At 32.8% G+C, this 19,335-nt stretch overlaps 1 long non-coding RNA gene across 1 annotated transcript; it reads right to left on the bottom strand.

Moving 5' to 3' along the window:
• Nucleotides 1-5,092: 5,092 nt before the first annotated feature.
• Nucleotides 5,093-6,146, bottom strand: LOC145959427 (uncharacterized). Its single transcript, XR_014435032.1, has 2 exons — nucleotides 6,108-6,146; nucleotides 5,093-5,312 (listed from the first exon to the last, which is right to left on the bottom strand). It is a non-coding gene; the product is annotated as an uncharacterized LOC145959427 (long non-coding RNA).
• Nucleotides 6,147-19,335: the final 13,189 nt, after the last annotated feature.

Raw genomic sequence — 19,335 nt, 5'->3', positions numbered from 1 at the left:
ATAAAGAGATAGTTAAGTAATAAATAGAAGGGAAATGAAATGAATTAACGTGACTCGAAAATGGTTTCAAATAAAGGTTTGAAATTTAGGAGAAATTCGGATTAGGATTTGTTCGCGAATCGCCTTGCGGAGATTCCCGGCGAACGGGGAATTGTTCGCGAATCGCCTTGCGGAGATTCCCGGCGAACGGGGAATTGTTCGCGAATCGCCTTGCGGAGATTCCCGGCGAACGAGGAATTGTTCGCGAATCGCCTTGCGGAGATTCCCGGCGAACGGGGAATTGTTCGCGAATCGCCTTGCGGAGATTCCCGGCGAACGGGGAATTGTTCGCGAATCGCCTTGCGGAGATTCCCGGCGAACGAGGGATTGTTCGCGAATCGCCTTGCGGAGATTCCCGGCGAACGGGGAATTGTTCGCGAATCGCCTTGCGGAGATTCCCGGCGAACGAGGGATTGTTCGCGAATCGCCTTGCGGAGATTCCCGGCGAACGAGGGATTGTTCGCGAATCGCCTTGCGGAGATTCCCGGCGAACGAGGGATTGTTCGCGAATCGCCTTGCGGAGATTCCCGGCGAACGAGGGATTGTTCGCGAATCGCCTTGCGGAGATTCCCGGCGAACGAGGGATTGTTTGCGAATCGCCTTGCGGAGATTCCCGGCGAACGAGGAATTGTTCGCGAATCGCCTTGCGGAGATTCCCGGCGAACGAGGGATTGTTCGCGAATCGCCTTGCGGAGATTCCCGGCGAACGAGGGATTGTTCGCGAATCGCCTTGCGGAGATTCCCGGCGAACGAGGAATTGTTCGCGAATCGCCTTGCGGAGATTCCCGGCGAACGAGGGATTGTTCGCGAATCGCCTTGCGGAGATTCTCGGCGAACGAGGGATTGTTCGCGAATCGCCTTGCGGAGATTCTCGGCGAACGAGGAATTATGATGGGTGGATTAGGAAGGAGAGTGAGACAAAGAAAAGTAAAAATGATTATTGACTTAAAAAAAAACTTATTTCTCAAAGCTGGATGTAGAATATTTCTTTCGTTTACCTATCGGTCTAGGATCATTCCCAACGACAACCAGTTACAAAGTTAACACGAGAGGAGGAAGACAATAAAATTAAATTAGACTTACTAATTATAGCGAGCGTTGAAATATGTAAACAAAATTCAGCTCGGCCGGACTTGGAGGCGCAAGTGTCCAATTGCTGGCAGCTGATGAGGAAGGGCTCGGTTGATCCGCAGTGTACCTCACTCACTTCACTTAATTTATTGTGAGATTTAGCCGCACGTGAACAGTTTGTTTAGAGATCGCACTTTTAGAATATATATATATTCTTTGTTTTTATTGTATGTGAACTGGAGAAAAGTATAACCGGCGAGAGAATCTTTCTAGTAAGACTGTGAGTAAAGACTCTGAACTTGCACGGAAGAGCTGGTGTGATATTTTTTAAAGAATGAACTGTGTACTATGAACTGTGAACTGAAGTGAGTCCGCGTCTTCGGCTCGCGAGTTTTAAGGATTTTACTCCTCCTCCCTTCTGGATGGTGGGGAATCTTTTTAGGCGAATGAAATGATTTCTATTACTCCCTTCCTAAGGTCAAGGAGCTTGATTTTTTAAAAGGAGAGGGGTCTCTTAAGATTTTAATTGGTTAAGCCCTTTGGCTCGAGACTTAGCTCCATCCAGTAGAGAGTGGGAGTGAGCTGATTATCTTATCGCTTGATGATTTGGCGATTCGGAGAACGCTTGAGGGTGGCCTGTCGAACGAGCGCACGTGCGCTATCAATTTCGAAAGGTTTTGTCTTACGTTTATTATTTGTCACTCTTCCGAGGACCAGATCTTTATTTTGAAAATTCTTTAGATAGAGAGGCTTGGAACATAAAGCCGTACCAATAGATACGGGACAGTTAGAATTTCTCATAACAACTTTTCATCATATAACTCGTAAATTTATTTAGAGTTTCGTTAACGCTATCTCGACTGGCCATTCTCAGTATTAGATTTGTTAAAGTTTAATGACGATACCCGCGGGTGAGGTTGCGTTCTTCTAAGTGCTATCTTTATTTCTAAGAAGAATCGCTTTGCATTCCGAATGCAAGTCGATCCTTGATTTCTTTCTTCCACGAAATCGTTTCGAGGAAAGAAAAGAATCGTGGAGTCCACCGGACGTAACACTACAAAAGAAAAAATTGGAGAGAAAATTATAGATAGATATAAGCGTCATAAGAGAAGATCAGAGTCATCTTCTCAAAACAACAGTATTTGCAGTGTTGATGATATTGATCTTGACTGTTCATTGTCGCAAGAATCACCAACAACATCAGTGCAAATAATGGCAAATAATGCACAAAAAGATAAATGGACTCAAACCCCAGACTTTCATGTTGATGAATGCAACTTCAAATTTTCTTCTTCTTTTGAGTATATTGATGTAATGTCAAATGTTAGTACGGAAGCAATCATTCCCCATAAGATAACACTCGGTTATATTAATCCTAAAATTGATCGAGCCACTGGAATTTCAAATAATTATGATGATCTGAAAGGTTTTCATGGTTATGACGAAAGAATCACTGAAGATCAATTGAAGAAAATAACCGGTGTGTCAAAGAAGGTCTTTGAATTATTTTTAGGAATATTGGATGTGTCAAGCAACGTTCAAGTCAAAAAAGAAAACAGATTATTAATATTCTTAATAAAAATGAAACAGGGAATACCATTTCATGCAATTTCAGTCTATTTTTGCATAAATCCATCAACAGTATCAAGAATATTTGAAGAAGTTCTTTTACAATTATCATCTGCAACTAAAAATTATATTTTTTGGCCTGATAAAGAAATTATTTAAGATACCATGCCAATTGCTTTCAAGATTCATTATTCTGATTGTCGGTGCATAATAGATTGTACTGAATTTAAAATTGAACAACCATCAACTGTAGAAATGAGAGTGTACACATACTCACAGTACAAATCAGCATACACTTTTAAGATCTTAATAGCGATAAGTCCAAATGGAAGTATTATATTTATATCAAAGTGTTATGGAGGGAAAACCAGTGATACTTTTATAACAACTGATTGTGGTTTAGTGAATCTCTTACAACCAGGTGATATTGTACTGGCTGATAAAGGTTTCCCCGGTATAAAAACATCTGTGGAAGACAAAAATGCTATTGTTGTTATTCCTCCATTTCGACATGATGGCCATTTAACTGAAGAAGAACTTCTTGAAACTAATAGTATTGCAAGTGTTCGAATACATGTGGAACGAGCCATTCAAAGAGTGAAAATTTATAATATATTGCATAAAATAAACACATCATTATTTCCTTATGTTGACAATATTGTGCATATGTGTTGCATTATGGCCAATTTGCAAGCACCTATCATAAACAACTGATGAAATAAAACAGTGATGTGAAAAGTATAAACTTTATTAACAATAAAAAATGTGATATTTATTAAAATACAAAATTATTTCGTAATCTAATTATGTACTTACATAACGTGTAATTATCATGAATAAACAATTGAATATAATGCTTATAAGCCATAAAAAGGGATTAAATGTTTAATATAATATTTAAAATAGAACATTTCTAATTTAAGAATAGTCTTTTTTAAAAATTCTTCATCTCTTTTAACTGTTAAGTGTAAAGATTCATTATTTTTGCTAAAAATATACATATCACATACATTAAAACCAGTGCAGTATAAACCTATTTGAATTTGAGTATAATACTCATGTGATTTTTTCAACTGTAAACATGCCTCTTCTTCAGTAAAAATAATGTATGACACATTAATACTTTTTATACAACCATTTTCAATTTCAACAATAGGTTTATTTGCACATGTGATTGGACTTTTTATTTCCAGTGTACGGACTAGTTTACCATTTTCCACACAAATACCATCAAGGCTACAACACAACCAAGGCTGTTTGTAATGTAGTATTAAGCCACAGTCATACACAGCTACTGAAGTTAATCTTTCAAAAACTTTGCGAGCCACTGGTTCATTTCTTAATCCATAATGGACATTCCGTAGAGCTTGTCCAGTGAGATCCTTTTTTTGCAACATTTTTTGGGCAAGCTCTTTAAAATCTTTTCTCCCAGGGAGAAACGCGAGATCGGAAAGACGTCTATTAGATGTCGGAGCCATCTAGTCTAAAACAACGTCTAGAAATATCTTAATTAGATGTCATGTGATTTTGTGTCATTGTGACACATTGTGTAAGAAAACGTTTTTTTACAATTAAAACCTAATTCATACAATAGCGGTGCATTGTTTATAAAATTTTATGCAATATTGCATATGATTTTGAAAAGACGTCGAATCGACATCGATACGACATCGATATCGATGCGCGCAGCGGCTATTTCGCTCTGCTGCTGCTAAGCGAGCTGATTGGCCGTATGTCTTTTGTTATTATCAATCGCGTCGCGCGTGTGTCGTCCCGCTGGCTCGAGCGGCCGACATCTTGGATCCAGCGTGTGTAATGTGACCGCGGTTGCCTGCATTCTCTTGTCGTGTCTCCAGATTTTTGTCGCGATCGAGAGTGCGTTCCACCTTCTCTCCTTGTGCGTTGAGATCTGTATGCTTGTAGGCTCGTGAAAATTATTTGCATTACAAATCAGCCAGCGGGACGCGTCTTCCCGCTGGCTCGAGCGGCCGGCATCGGGCGGGAGTGCGTTCCACCTTTTCTCGTTGTGCGTCGGATCCGTGTATGTAGGCTCGTGAAAATTATTTACACAAATCAGCCAAAGGAGGTCACCTTCGAGGGTCAATATATGGATGAAGATGAGAGGCCGGTAAGTGCAATTGAATTGTAAAGTTAAAATATATTTATTCAATATTAAATAAAAATTAACGCTTGTTAGAGTTAGTTTTTCGTGCTTCCTTTTTATTATGCTTGTATACAATGTTACAGACGTTTTTTCAGGCATATTTCCTTCGGCCATCATCGGATGGTAGCCAGAACAAAAAGAAAAAAAATGCGCCGAAACGTCTGTAACATTGTATACAAGCATAATAAACAAAGCACGAAAAACCAGCTTTAAGCTGTAAGAAGCGTTGATTTTTTTTAATGTATAATATATGAGCCAGTTTGAATATTTTATTGTTTTAATATATTTATTCATTTGTATAAGATTGTGCTTTTAGATAATTCTAATAAATTCTCATTTCAGCGTGTAATGTGACCGGTCGCCTGCGTTCTCTTACATCAGCCTTTGCGATTACAGTAGTGTGGCATCGTGGTGCGTTCTTCTCTCGTTGTGCGTCAAGATCCTCAGTCTCGCGTGAAAATTATTTGCACTAAAATAAGCCAAAAGAAATCAGTCTTTAGTTTCTCGATAAAACATACATCAAATACTATCAAGTATTGCGACAGATATGTATTTGCAAATTTCTTTATTTCTCTTCTGTATTCTGCTTTAAGCAGAACACAAATAATTTTTAAACTAATATTTATCTAGAATTAAATTGCATCGTCAATGATAATTAATTCTGATACGCATTCGTAAAATATAATAATTATGAGAGAAGAATATGTCACTTTTTATATCGTATGATAATAAATATTATAAATATTATGTTATAAATATTATATTATACAAAACGAGAACAATGAGCTACGAAGAAGATGTTATTTTAATATCTATTCATGAACAGAGGAAGAAATAAAAGCATTATGTCGACATAAGTTGTGATTTAAAAAGTATTGATGAATATATGTTAATTTTATAATCTGTTTATTTATCCAGTTGCTAAATTTTCTAAATTTTTCTCGTTTATATTTAAACTTTTATGGCTAAATATTACTTTTAATACTTAATTATTCAATGTCTTACATTGTACTTTTCCTTTCAGCATAATGTCAATGCTAAAGAAGTTGCCGAACATAAGTCTAATATATTTATAGAATATTATTCGATTTTCTTTTTATTTTAAGATGATGTCAAATTTATGTGTCAATTTGTTTTTGATTTTTTCTATTTTGTATCTGTTCTCAGTGTACGACACTGTAGAAAAAAAAGGAATAAATAAAAATATTTGTAATTCTTATAAATCAGTGTTATTATTTGTTGATAAGTAAGTTAGTTCTCTTACTGCAGAAATCGATCCATTATACGTCTATACTGAGGTTACACAAGACGTCTATTAGATGCGTCTAAAAGAGGCCATCAAGACGTCTATTTAGATGCGTCTATCGATCTAGCATAGACGCGTCTGATAGACGTCTGCTAGATATCTATCCGATCTCGCATTTCTCCCTGGGCTCCTAGTTTTTACACTATGGCTTCGAGTAGCAGATATTCTAATGCTCCTTTCTATAAACCAAGTATCACTTCCAGACTGTTCCATAGTAGTATCACAAATATTTATCATGTCATTTTTGTTAACACACACATTATTTTCATAAAAAATTTGTTCATAAATTATATTGAAATTTAGATTATTCGTATAAATTTTAAACTTTTTTTGATTTTCAAAAACAACATCAATTATTTGATTGCATTGAGTACTTTGCAAACTAACAACTACCTTACCTAGTATTTCATTTATTAAACTATTAACAAATCTTTGGCTCTCTGTTCTATTGGCAGACTTAACTAAATTGTATAACGAACAAGGAAAATTGATTTTACTCAGTGAAAGGGGTTCAATTTCATACTTTAATTTCTTTGGTGGAATTAAATCTTCTATTTTCTTAATTTCTGCATACTTCTCTTTGCCTGCATTAGCAATCTTTGGCGCCAGCCATGTACATAGTTCGCTTGTTTTGCTTTTATCCGTGTAATTGTTTATAAAATATACTAAAGCTGCCCTGTGCTTGCACTGAAGTCCTAAACCAGCAGTACATTCACATGAGTTCGAAGTAATTTGTCGTGCTTCATTCAACTAATAAAAACATATAAACAAAATCATAACCTATTGTTTATTGACAAATTTTACTACTAACAGCTAAATATGGAAAAATTATACATTATTTAAAATAGTTTTATATGGAATATTTCCAACACCAGCTTGCCTGATCACATAAGCTTCTATTGTAGATTGAGTACCCCACTTTATTTCTCGTACACTTCCAACATGCCCACTTTCAAATAATAAACGACCATTTTTTTTTTTCGCAACATTCGAACGATAATCCTCAGTAAAAACTTTTTGGAAACCAGTTTTTAAAATGATTTTATTTATTTTAATGTATAATATGATCGCATATGCTTGCGGTAATTCAAACATAGACTCACAGAAACTTACGTGCTTTGCCATGTGGAGCGCTAGTGTCGATCATTTGTCACTTGCATTTTGCCTATAAGATTACAATGGGACGACTCTCGTCGCCGCGCGCTTCTACTCACGCAGATTGGCCGATATTTTTTATTTAATTTTTCGTTAATTATTACGAATATCACAAAACAGTACAAGTCCTTCCTTTTTAATTTGAGCCAATCTACCTCCTTACTTCGTATGAGCTAAAATTTCACTGACACCCTGTATAATATTGCTGGATACATCTTACATTCTATTGTAAAAAAAGCAAAATGTATAATAATTGCTTAAAATTAGTAGGAACTAAAACAGTATTAAAATATTTATTCCCAGCAGATTTGTTCAATTCAAATCCTACACAAAAAATTCTTTATATTATATTAATATATCAAACATTTCAAATATTTTTTAAGATTAAAACGAATATCTCAATGTTACAGTAAATATTTTAATAACATAAAAAATATTAATTTAAAATTATTCTTAATAGGCAAATGTAAAAATATATTATCCTGCCACAATTTGTTTCTTAAAATTATAAAAAGATTTATATTTTTTAAATTAAAAATTTTTGATAAAAAAGAAAAATAATTTTTAAAAATAGCGGCAACTTCAAATTAAGATTACGATTTATCGTTAGCTTTTTCCCAGGTGCACCGGACCCTAAGGCATGTGTCGGCCTGAAATATTCCAAAGAATGCGGCAGTCATTGCTCCGTCGCTGTAACTTTTGTCGGAACATTGGCGGTCGTAACTTTGAACATTTATTGTAAACATATCAAATTGACGGAATAAAATCATTGCATCGCAGACGTTGTGACGATTCAATTAAACGCCCGTCACGCCGTAATGAAACGTCGCCGACCCATGGTTCCCATACTTAAAATGCTTGTATTCGTCCCTTCTTTCATTACACAAATTTATGGCACTTAATTTTTCATCACTCTGTATATATTTATATATACAGGGCGATCCTGAAAAACGTTATGTCTTTAAAATGACGTATTCCTGACACCATTCTAAGACAATTTTTCCTTTACCAAAATTTGATTTGAAGCGTAGTTTTATGAGCAAAAATAGTTAGTAAATCACGCGTCGGGTACAGAAGGCAGGCAGGAGCGGCGCGGCGTGCCGCGAGCGCGGGCGCAGCTGACCGCCCGACGGGTGATTATCACCGCATGAGTCGCTAACTATTTTATCTTATAACATAAAATTATGCTTTAAATAAAATTTTGGTAAAGAAGAAAATGTCTTAGAATTACGTCAGAAATACGTGTTCCTTAAAATAACGTTATTTTAATAATGAAAAGTTGTTCCGGATCGCCGGCCGTCCGACGTTGCAATCAGCTGATTGCTACACGCGATGTGTGTATGGCGGAGTGTGTGCGTAAGAGAGAGAGAGAGAAAGAGAGAGAAAGAGAGAGAGAGGGAGGGTAGGAGGGACAGACATTCATACACACGCACGCACTTTTTTTCTCGCTCTCTTTCTCTCTTTTACGCAACACTCATACACTCTCTCATTCAGTCTCTCACTCACACTCTCTCGGTCACTCACTCACTCACTCACCTGCTTACTCACTTGCTCACTCACCTTGTAACAGCGTAGCGAATCTTCATGCTATGTATTGTTGTTATCTGCTGCACGGTTATGATTGCTAGAGATGCGCGACACATCGAAATTTTTTCGATTATTAGTCTCACACTCGATTGACACAATACAGATTACACGATAACGAGTTTACTGTTTATTCACTCACTATTGGTTTATCGATACCAAAAATTACTTTCAAAGAAACGCGAATGCAAACAGCACATGACTCGACGCGAAGCGACGGACCGCGGAGACTGCGCGACCACAAGAGTTATGTTGCCAGAAACGCGACACGCGACGTAATTAAAATTACATTATTCTTGCGATTGACTTAAATCTTCGCATCGTGAATGCAATAATTTCGAAAACGTAATAACGTACAACACATGCTTTTTAAAATAATAATTATTTATTATAATTAGAAATAGTTATTATTTATAATAAATAATTAATTTTTTAAGTATGTCATTATACGTTTCATGTTTTCTACCGCATTCGCAATGCGAAGGTTTTAGCCGATCGTTCGTCTTATCTCGCGTCAATCACGCGCCACGCGCAAGTCGTTTGTTAGATGTCGCGTGTCGCGTTTCTGGCAACATAACTCTTGTGGTCGCGCAGTCTCCGCGGTCCGTCGCTTCGCGTCGAGTCATGTGCTGTTTGCATTCGCGTTTCTTTGAAAGTAATTTTTGGTATCGATAAATCAATAGTGAGTGAATAAACAGTAAACTCGTTATCGTGTAATCTGTATTGTGTCAATCGAGTGTGAGACTAATAATCGAAAAAATTTCGATGTGTCGCGCATCTCTAGCAATCATAACCGTGCAGCAGATAACAACAATACATAGCATGAAGATTCGCTACGCTGCTACAAGATGAGTGAGCAAGTGAGTAAGCAGGTGAGTGAGTGAGTGAGTGACCGAGAGAGTGTGAGTGAGAGACTGAATGAGAGAGTGTATGAGTGTTGCGTAAAAGAGAGAAAGAGAGCGAGAAAAAAAGTGCGTGCGTGTGTATGAATGTCTGTCCCTCCTACCCTCCCTCTCTCTCTCTTTCTCTCTCTTTCTCTCTCTCTCTTACGCACACACTCCGCCATACACACATCGCGTGTAGCAATCAGCTGATTGCAACGTCGGACGGCCGGCGATCCGGAACAACTTTTCATTATTAAAATAACGTTATTTTAAGGAACACGTATTTCTGACGTAATTCTAAGACATTTTTTTCTTTACCAAAATTTTATTTAAAGCATAATTTTATGTTATAAGATAAAATAGTTAGCGACTCATGCGGTGATAATCACCCATCGGGCGGTCAGCTGCGCCCGCGCTCGCGGCACGCCGCGCCGCTCCTGCCTGCCTTCTGTACCCGACACGTGATTTACTAACTATTTTTGCTCATAATTCAAAAACTACGCTTCAAATCAAATTTTGGTAAAGGAAAAATTGTCTTAGAATGGTGTCAGGAATACGTCATTTTAAAGACATAACGTTTTTCAGGATCGCCCTGTATATATATATATATAAAAGTTCTTTTGTATTTAGCGTAAAATAACAATTTGTATAGATATAATATTAAAATTTAATAAAATAATAAAGATGAAAATGAAAAATACATCTTCAAATATACTGTCCTGTTATATATTTTTATTAAAGCTAAATCTATTAAATATTTTTAATTTTAAATAATTAATGATGAAATAAAATCTATTGAAAAGTTTTAAATACTTTATCTATCCTAAAAAAAAGAGCTATTAAATAATTTTGATAGATATAAATGACATAGTTTTAAAAGATTTCACTTTTTAGACTCTTTTTTATATATTTTTAAACACACGATTATAAAGAAGCGTATAATTATTTCCTCTTCAATATAAAAACGAAACTAATAGTAACAAAATATTAATGAAAAAGTGTTTTAATTTGAAATATATTGAGCATAAGAATTTGAGGAATATTATTCAATTTATTTACAATAATGAGATGTATATATGCTCGCAAATATTTTGGACATGTTTGCAAATTTTGAAACTTCGATAACTCATATAATAATAATTAATAATACGTATTTTTTAATTTATCATAGCTATACAGGGTGTCAGGCAATTTTTGACCTTCACGAAGTAAGAAGGTAGATTGGCTCAAATTAAGAAGGAAGGTACTATACTATTTTGCGATATTCGCAATAATTAACGAAAAATTAATTAAAGAAGATCGGCCAATCTGCGTGAGTAGAAGCGCGCGGCGACGAGAGTCGTCCCACTGTAATCTTATACTAGGCGCGCGGCGAAGCGATGGGCGGATCGCTCTCCGAGACATGATGATGGCGTGCGATATATCGCAATACCGCGCCGAAAAATGACCCGTCCTTTTAATGGCGAGAAAATGATGCGCTATCATTTCCACACCACCTTGCGGTAGATAGCATGGTGCGCTTTTTTTATAGTGGTTCCCCCATAGGCCTATTCCGCTCTCAATTTAAATATTTGCGAAAATTGTTCAAAATGCCGTTACTGTACGCTGAATGTATCGTAAATGTAAAAAATTGATGATGACAGTACCTTCACAAAAATTGATCCGTGGTTAAAAATTCCTCGATAAAATGTGTTACACACGTTGGTAATGATACGGACGTAATCCATTACACGTAAAGCGTGATGTACTGCATATAGCGAAAAACCAAATTCGTGTGCCACATGACGCACGCTAGTTCCAGGATTTTCATAAAGTGCTTCCAGAATCCTTTCTTCATCTCGTACATGAAGACGCACTGCTGGAACGGTTATCCCGATATTATGCACGATACCCAGTTTCACATAATTATTGCACAACACGTAAAATTGTACGTCCACTTGGTTTTCGTGCACGCCCGGGAAATCATTCCTCGTATCGGCCGCGCGATAAGTATTTTCTCCCGCTAGCCCGTATGCCACAATCATATCCGTATATTCCTGCAGAGTACACTTCATTTTCACTGTTAATTTACTACGCGAACACATGATTTTTACTAAAACTGTCTCAGCTTTCGCAGGCTGTTGCCAGAGTGCATACGCCAGCAGCATGCAACTACAGCTGAGCGGACAATAATATAGTATGCCGCTGTGCGTCTCATGTCGGTTCGAGATTCGATGACGAACTGTGAAAATCATCTAATACACAATTTATGACGCACATATAATTGATCTATTTGTTACTCACTTTTAATCCTTCTTCCAGAAATTTATAACGTAAATTTCAAGGAAAATTGCAATGAAAAATTGCACGTTAAATTCTGTTACACAATGACATACCAATATTCAGTTCTGTATTTATAAAACAGAAAAACAAGTAATTATATAAAATTGCATATATTATTAAATTCTTTTGCAACGGAATAATTTCCAATTAATTGCAACTCTTCAAATAAACTATCTGCAAATAATGCATCTTTTATGTTTGTGTAATTAAATTTTAAAATATCATTTGTGATACCTTGTTGTAAGTTTTAAAAAAAATTTTAAATTCTTGTAAAGAATATAGAGAGAGAGATTTTTTTTATTAGTAATTGTTTAATTTAAAATAATATAAAAAGCATACAAGAATTGATCAATATAATTATTACACAATTTAACATATAATATATATATATATATATATATATATATATATATATATATACACATATACAAGGTGTCTGATAATTTTTTGCAGTCCCGAGGTGTGAAGGTAGATTAGCTCAAATTACCTTCATACTTCGGGACTGCAAAAAGTTATCAGACACCCTGTATATAAAGTTAGATATGCAATTGTATCAAACGATAACATTGCATTTAGATATATTAATGATTTATCCAATAATTCTTATAAAATTTTGAATAAATAATTTTTTGAGAAAAATGAAGATTAAGAGAAATTTAACGAAATACGAAATTACTTGTATATGTATATTATACTATTATATCATTATTCTATTTTTTAATAACTTATAAAAATTTCAAATATCTAAAGAATTTTTGATTAATTACAAGCACTTTTACTGTAGACACAGATAATGCAATTAATAGCGACAATTATGGGCATTAATATCAAATAATAATAATATTGTCTGTAAAAATATTGTCTAATAATAATAAGAATAATGCTTAATAACAATTATTATTATCATAATAACCACAATGACGTCCATGACCAAGAAATTATCAAACATGACTAATATATAATGGAGCCAATACTTATCGCACGATAAAATGTTATAATTGAAACGCTTATTAGCAACATTATCACAATAACTACAATGGCACCTATGAAACTATCAAACATGACTAACATATAATGGAGCCAATACTTATCGTACGATAAAAAGATATAGTTGAAATGTTCTAGTGACACATTATAAACTTTTTTCTCTCTTACTTCCATAATATATAAAAAACTTATATTAAATGCGATGTGTTAAAATTCGTTGTTCTATCTTAAAAACTTTAAATTTTGTTGTATTTAACATCTCCATATCATATAATTTTGTTGCGATTGTAAAATCACAAATTATGTGTCTCATCAAGCGAATTTCAAATTTTATCTGATTAAAAATCAAAATAACTGACTTCAAAACATCACTTTCAATCTTACTTTATTTTTGTCTAAATCTCCAGTAAATTTTATGGAAAAATTTCTGAAAGAAGCAATCGCACTACAGTTATAAGAAAACAAATTATCATAAGTAAAATCTTACAACCAGAAGACATTGTACTTTGAAATTATTCATCTATCCATTTCGCGACTAATCTATGAATTATATGCGAATGTTTCTCATGAACCTCTACCAAAACAACATACAATGAATCGATTATTGCGGAAGATATCGCTCACCATAAGGCGTTCAAGTTCATTAAGTATCATTCAAGAACGAGCCGATTATGCACGCCTTCGATAGATATGTGCAATTCCTTTTTAGAGACGTGCGATCCGATCGATGTTCATACGCAATAATTTGAAATTACTCTCGTAATATTTTGTTGCTTATGTCCAAAATTTACGAGTTTCGTTTCTTAGAATAAAAGGCGAACGAAAATCTTGATTTATGATAGAGCAAGGTAAGTAATAATAGGTTGCAGTAATAAAGACATACAGTGCTAATCAAAAAATGAAGCAAATTTAATATAAAACTCAAAAACAATTGTATATTCTCATCTGTATTTAATTTACTGCAAGTTGTGATTTTTAATTATTTTAACGTTTCTTAAATGCTGCAGTATTTCTATTCGAGTCTATGTAAGATAGTCGTATATAAGAAACATTTAATAAAAAACAAAGGTTTCATAAACGATTAATAGATCTTTAAATAAACATTTTATAGAGATCTAATTTAAAGAACACAAAAACCTCTAATCAAAATTTTATGTCTATATCAAATGATCTCTTTGATTAAAAAGTTGTTGATTCATCTCTTCAATATGATTTCTTACTGGATTGCATTTTATAATTTTGTTATTATTATAATATAGAAAATCAACACATTAAATCGTGTTTTTGGCTCTTATATGTAAGTCTAGTTCCTTATTATTTTTTCATATATAAGGATATTATGCTGATATAAATATGCACAAAGTATTGTTGCATGTAAACTATATTGCTATGTTGCTGCAATGTTACATTATAATATTTCCGTAAGCGGACATTTTACTGTTGCTACAATACTGCAGCAATGTTGTAGCAACATTTCACAATGTTTCACACATCAATTTTGTTTTTGAGGGAGACATTTAAGTACATTCAATACAATGAAATTTCATTACCCCTTTCATCAGGTTAGCTACCCCTTTAAAAATCTTAAATGACAATAGAGATCAGACGGTAAATTTTTTTACCTCTTTCATCAGGTTCGCTACCCCTTTAAAAATCTTAAATGACAATAGAGATCAGACGGTAAATCATTTTAAACATCTTTTAATTCTCTGTACGACTCTCTCGCTATTTTTTATTATTTATTTAAGTGAATTTTTCGAGGAATCGCGTACTTGGAAGTTTTAAGTGGCTTAAGTTTTAAGTTTATTTTAAAGGGATCAAAGAGTCGTCAAAAAAAAGAATACGACAGCCAATCTCTGTCACTTTCTATTCAACGCTTAGAAAGAAAGAGAAATGACGCCTTCTCATCTATCATTCTATCTCTTTCAATTTTTCTGATCACACTTTAGTACACTGTTTAATACACTAAACTTTTAGTTACGGATAGCGCAGTCTATGTCGGTGGAAAAAAACAAAATTTTGAGAATATTTAAAATAAATTTTAAGAGAAAGTAAAAAAGAAAGAGAAAAAATTACAACTTGTCGAACATTAATAGACTCAGTTTTAATAATAATAAAAATAATAATATATAATATATAAAAAGACAGTGCACGTAAAGATGCTCTTTTTGCATTCATCTTTATTATTTTATTAAATTGTAATACTATACTTATTTAAAATGTCATTTTAGATTATATACAAGCTCTGTAATAATATTAAGAAAATATTGCAAATTAATCGAATTAAGCGTAATTAAAATGTCAAATATACAAAGAATATGAAATCTATCTTAAATTCTACAAATTTAAATGTTAATATTTCTTCATCATCAAATCATCTCCTGAAAGTACTTTATTATTATAAATATGTCCAACAATAAACATGGATTTAAGAATATTTGGATTTAATAATAATAGATTTAATAATATAACTGATATTTTTAGACTTATATGTCATTATTTTACATTTCTTCGTTATTATTAATTTTTTATTTATAAAATTCGCGGATAAAATATTGTTGCCTTATGATGAAGGTTATCGTAATGGTTTCAAGTCAGTCAACTAAGGACCAAAATCAATCAAATGGATCATATAACAAAAATTTAAAATCAGAAGTAATAGGGGAATTAGCAAAATATATATTCGACAGACTATTGTTTGTGAAATATATAAGTATATAAACATATAAGTATATAAAAGTTAATTAAAAAACATATACGTATAAAAGTATACAAGCATATAAGTATATAAAAGTTAAAGGTAAGAGATTTAAACTGTAAAATTTTAGACTTATATTGTAAAGACAGTGATTACAATAATGCATACTTTATGCAAATTTTGCTCTTAAACTCTTCGTAAACTAAATGAATATTAAAAACGAAAAATAATAAATAATTTGTAATAAATATTTTGAAAGATTGTGTATAAAATATTCCGATGTTTCTTTATATTTATATTATAATTTTAATTTATACAAATTTATTTTTGCGTTGTTTAAACTTAGATATTCGATAGTTACACATAATATTATTTATATTTTACTTATTTATGTATTATGTATAGTTTAACATCGCATTTAATATAAGTTCTTTTATAGAATATGGAAGTAAGAAAGAAAAAAGTTTATAACGTGTCATTAGAGCGTTTCAACTATACCATTTTATTGTACGATAAGTATTGGCTCCATTATATGTTAGTCATGTTTGATAGTTTCACGAGTGCCATTGTAGTTATTGTGATAATGTTGCTAATAAGCGTTTTAACTATATCATTTTATCGTGCGATAAGTATTGGCTCCATTATATGTTAGTCATGTTTGATAATTTCATGGTCATGGGTGTCATTATGGTTATTATGATGATAATATGCGTTTTAATTATATCATTTTATCGAGCTAGTTGAAGTTTGGAACTTTCCTGGAGCGATTTTTAGAAAGTACGTATAAATAACAAAATACATCATATATATGTAGAATAGTACAACATAGCACAGCATAAAACATAATATTTCAATACGCCCTACGAAAGACACCCTTATTATCGAAAAACCACCCTTCAGGTAACTAAAGAAATTCTAGCTTCGTCAAAAATAATTTCTCCCATTTCTACTGTCACACACGGTGACTTCCAAGTGCCACGCACAAAATGGGACCGATATTGGCCCGATACACCCTGCGGAAGACGCCCTTACTATCGAAAAACCACCCTTCAGGTAACTAAAGAAATTCTAGCTTCGTCAAAAATAATTTCTCCCATTTCTACTGTCACACACGGTGACTTCCAAGTGCCACGCACAAAATGGGACCGATATTGGCCCAATACGCCCTGCGGAAGACACCTTTACTATCAAAAAATCACATCAAATTGCATTATCTCTGTGTCTACATTAAAAGTGTTTGTAATTAACAACAAATTCTTTAGATATTTGGAATTATTTTTATAAGTTATTAAATAATGATGTAATATACATATACATTAAGTAATTTGTTATACAAATTTCTTTCTTAATCTTCATCTTTTTAAAAAAAAATATTTATTCAAAATTTTGTAAGAATTATTGCTTAAAGCATTAATGTATCTAAATGCAATGTTGTTGTATTTGATACAATTGTATATCTCACTTTATATACAGGGTGTCCCATTTTAAAAGTTCCACTAGATTATCTCCTTAGGAAAGCATTTAAGAAAAAAATGTTTCAAACAAAAGTTGTTTGGTTCGAAGGAGGACATAAAAAGATGCCATTGGTTTGACCTTGAAGAGTCATTTGAAGGTCACATGAAGGTCACCTTGAATTTCTTAAACAGAACACCCTATATATTTTTAGATATTCTTGTAGCTTATCTCAAGAGCTTTCCAAAACACTATAATTAAGTACCTTTTCGTTAAGTACTTTTTGAGTTATGAGACTTGAAATAATTTCTTAATTTTACATAAACCGTAAAATATCTTGTAAAATATTCATTTTTCGATTATCTTACCTTAACACTTTTACGTACAAAATAATGAGAGAAATCAATTGGTGTAAAGAAAACACATAGTTGTTTTGAAGAAAAAATATGTAATTTGCTTAACAATTCCATATTTTTTCTTAAAAACAACTATGTGTTTTCTTTACACCAATTGATTCCTCTCATTATTTTATACATAAAAGTATTAAGGTAAGATAATCGAAAAATGAATATTTTACAAGATATTTTACGGTTTATGTAAAATTAAGAAATTATTTCAAGCCTCATAACCCGAAAAGAACTTAATGAAAATATACTTAATTATAGTGTTTTGGAAAGCTCTCGAGATAAGCTATAAGAATATCTAAAAATATATAGGGTGTTCCGTTTAAGAAATTCAAGGTGACCTTCATGTGACCTTCAAATGAATCTTCAAGATCAAACCAATGACACCATCTTATGTCCCCCTTCGAACCAAACAATTTTTGTTTGAAACATTTTTTTCTTAAATGCTTTCCTAAAGAGATAATCTAGTGGAACTTTTAAAATGGGATACCCTGTATATAATAATTCTTTTTCATTTTATATGTTAAATTATGTAATAATTATATTGATCAGTTCTAATATATTTTTTATATTATTTTGAATTAAACAATTACTAATAAAGATATTTTCTCTATACAGGGTGTCCCATTTTAAGTGTCCACCCCAAATATCTCTCTCATTTTTTATTTTAGAGAAAAATGGTTCAGACATGTCTTGTATGGTTTCAAGGGGGCCATAAGATGGTACCATTGATTTGACCTTGAAGAGTCATTTGAAGATCACGTGAAGGTTACCTCAATTTTTTTAAACGGCACCCCCTATTTTTTATTACATATTCTTGTAGCTGACCTCGAGAGCTTTCCAAAACACTATAATTAGGTACCTTTTCGTTAAGTACTTTTTGAGTTATGAGGCTTGAAATAATTTCTTAATTTTACATAAACCGTAAAATATCTTGTAAAATATTCATTTTTCGATTATCTTACCTTAACACTTTTACGTACAAAATAATGAGAGAAATCAATTGGTGTAAAGAAAACACATAGTTGTTTTGAAGAAAAAATATGTAATTTGCAATTAACAATTCCATATTTTTTCTTAAAAACAACTATGTGTTTTCTTTACACCAATTGATTCCTCTCATTATTTTATACATAAAAGTATTAAGGTAAGATAATCGAAAAATGAATATTTTACAAGATATTTTACGGTTTATGTAAAATTAAGAAATTATTTCAAGCCTCATAACTCAAAAAATACTTAACGAAATGGTACTTAATTATAGTTTTTTGAAAAGCTCTCGAAATAAGCTACAAGAATATGCAATGACAAATAGTAGGTTCCATTTAAGAAATTGAAGGTGACCTTCATGTGACCTTCAAATAACTCTTCAAGGTCAAACCAATGGTTCCATCTTATGGCCCCCTCGAAACCATACAAAACATGTCTGAACCATTTTTCTCTAAAATCAAAAATGAGAGAGATATTTGGGGTGGACACTTAAAATGGGACACCCTGTATATTCTTTATAAGAATTTAAAATTATTTTTTAAACTTACAGTATGGTATCTTAAATGACGTTTTAAAATTTAATTGCACAAACATAAAAAATGCATTATTTGCAGATAATTTATTGTAAAAGTTGCAATTAGTTGGAAATTACTTTGTTGCAACAGAATTTAATAACATATGCAATTTTATATAATTATTTTACTGTTTTA

This window comes from Camponotus vicinus, unplaced genomic scaffold (genome assembly GCF_025532165.1).
Source record: "Camponotus vicinus isolate PSW18456_S1 unplaced genomic scaffold, iyCamVici1.0 SCAF_1, whole genome shotgun sequence".
Lineage (NCBI taxonomy): Eukaryota > Metazoa > Arthropoda > Insecta > Hymenoptera > Formicidae > Camponotus > Camponotus vicinus.
Note: the sequence above shows the minus strand (reverse complement) of the source record. Positions and strands in the feature narration are given on the sequence as shown.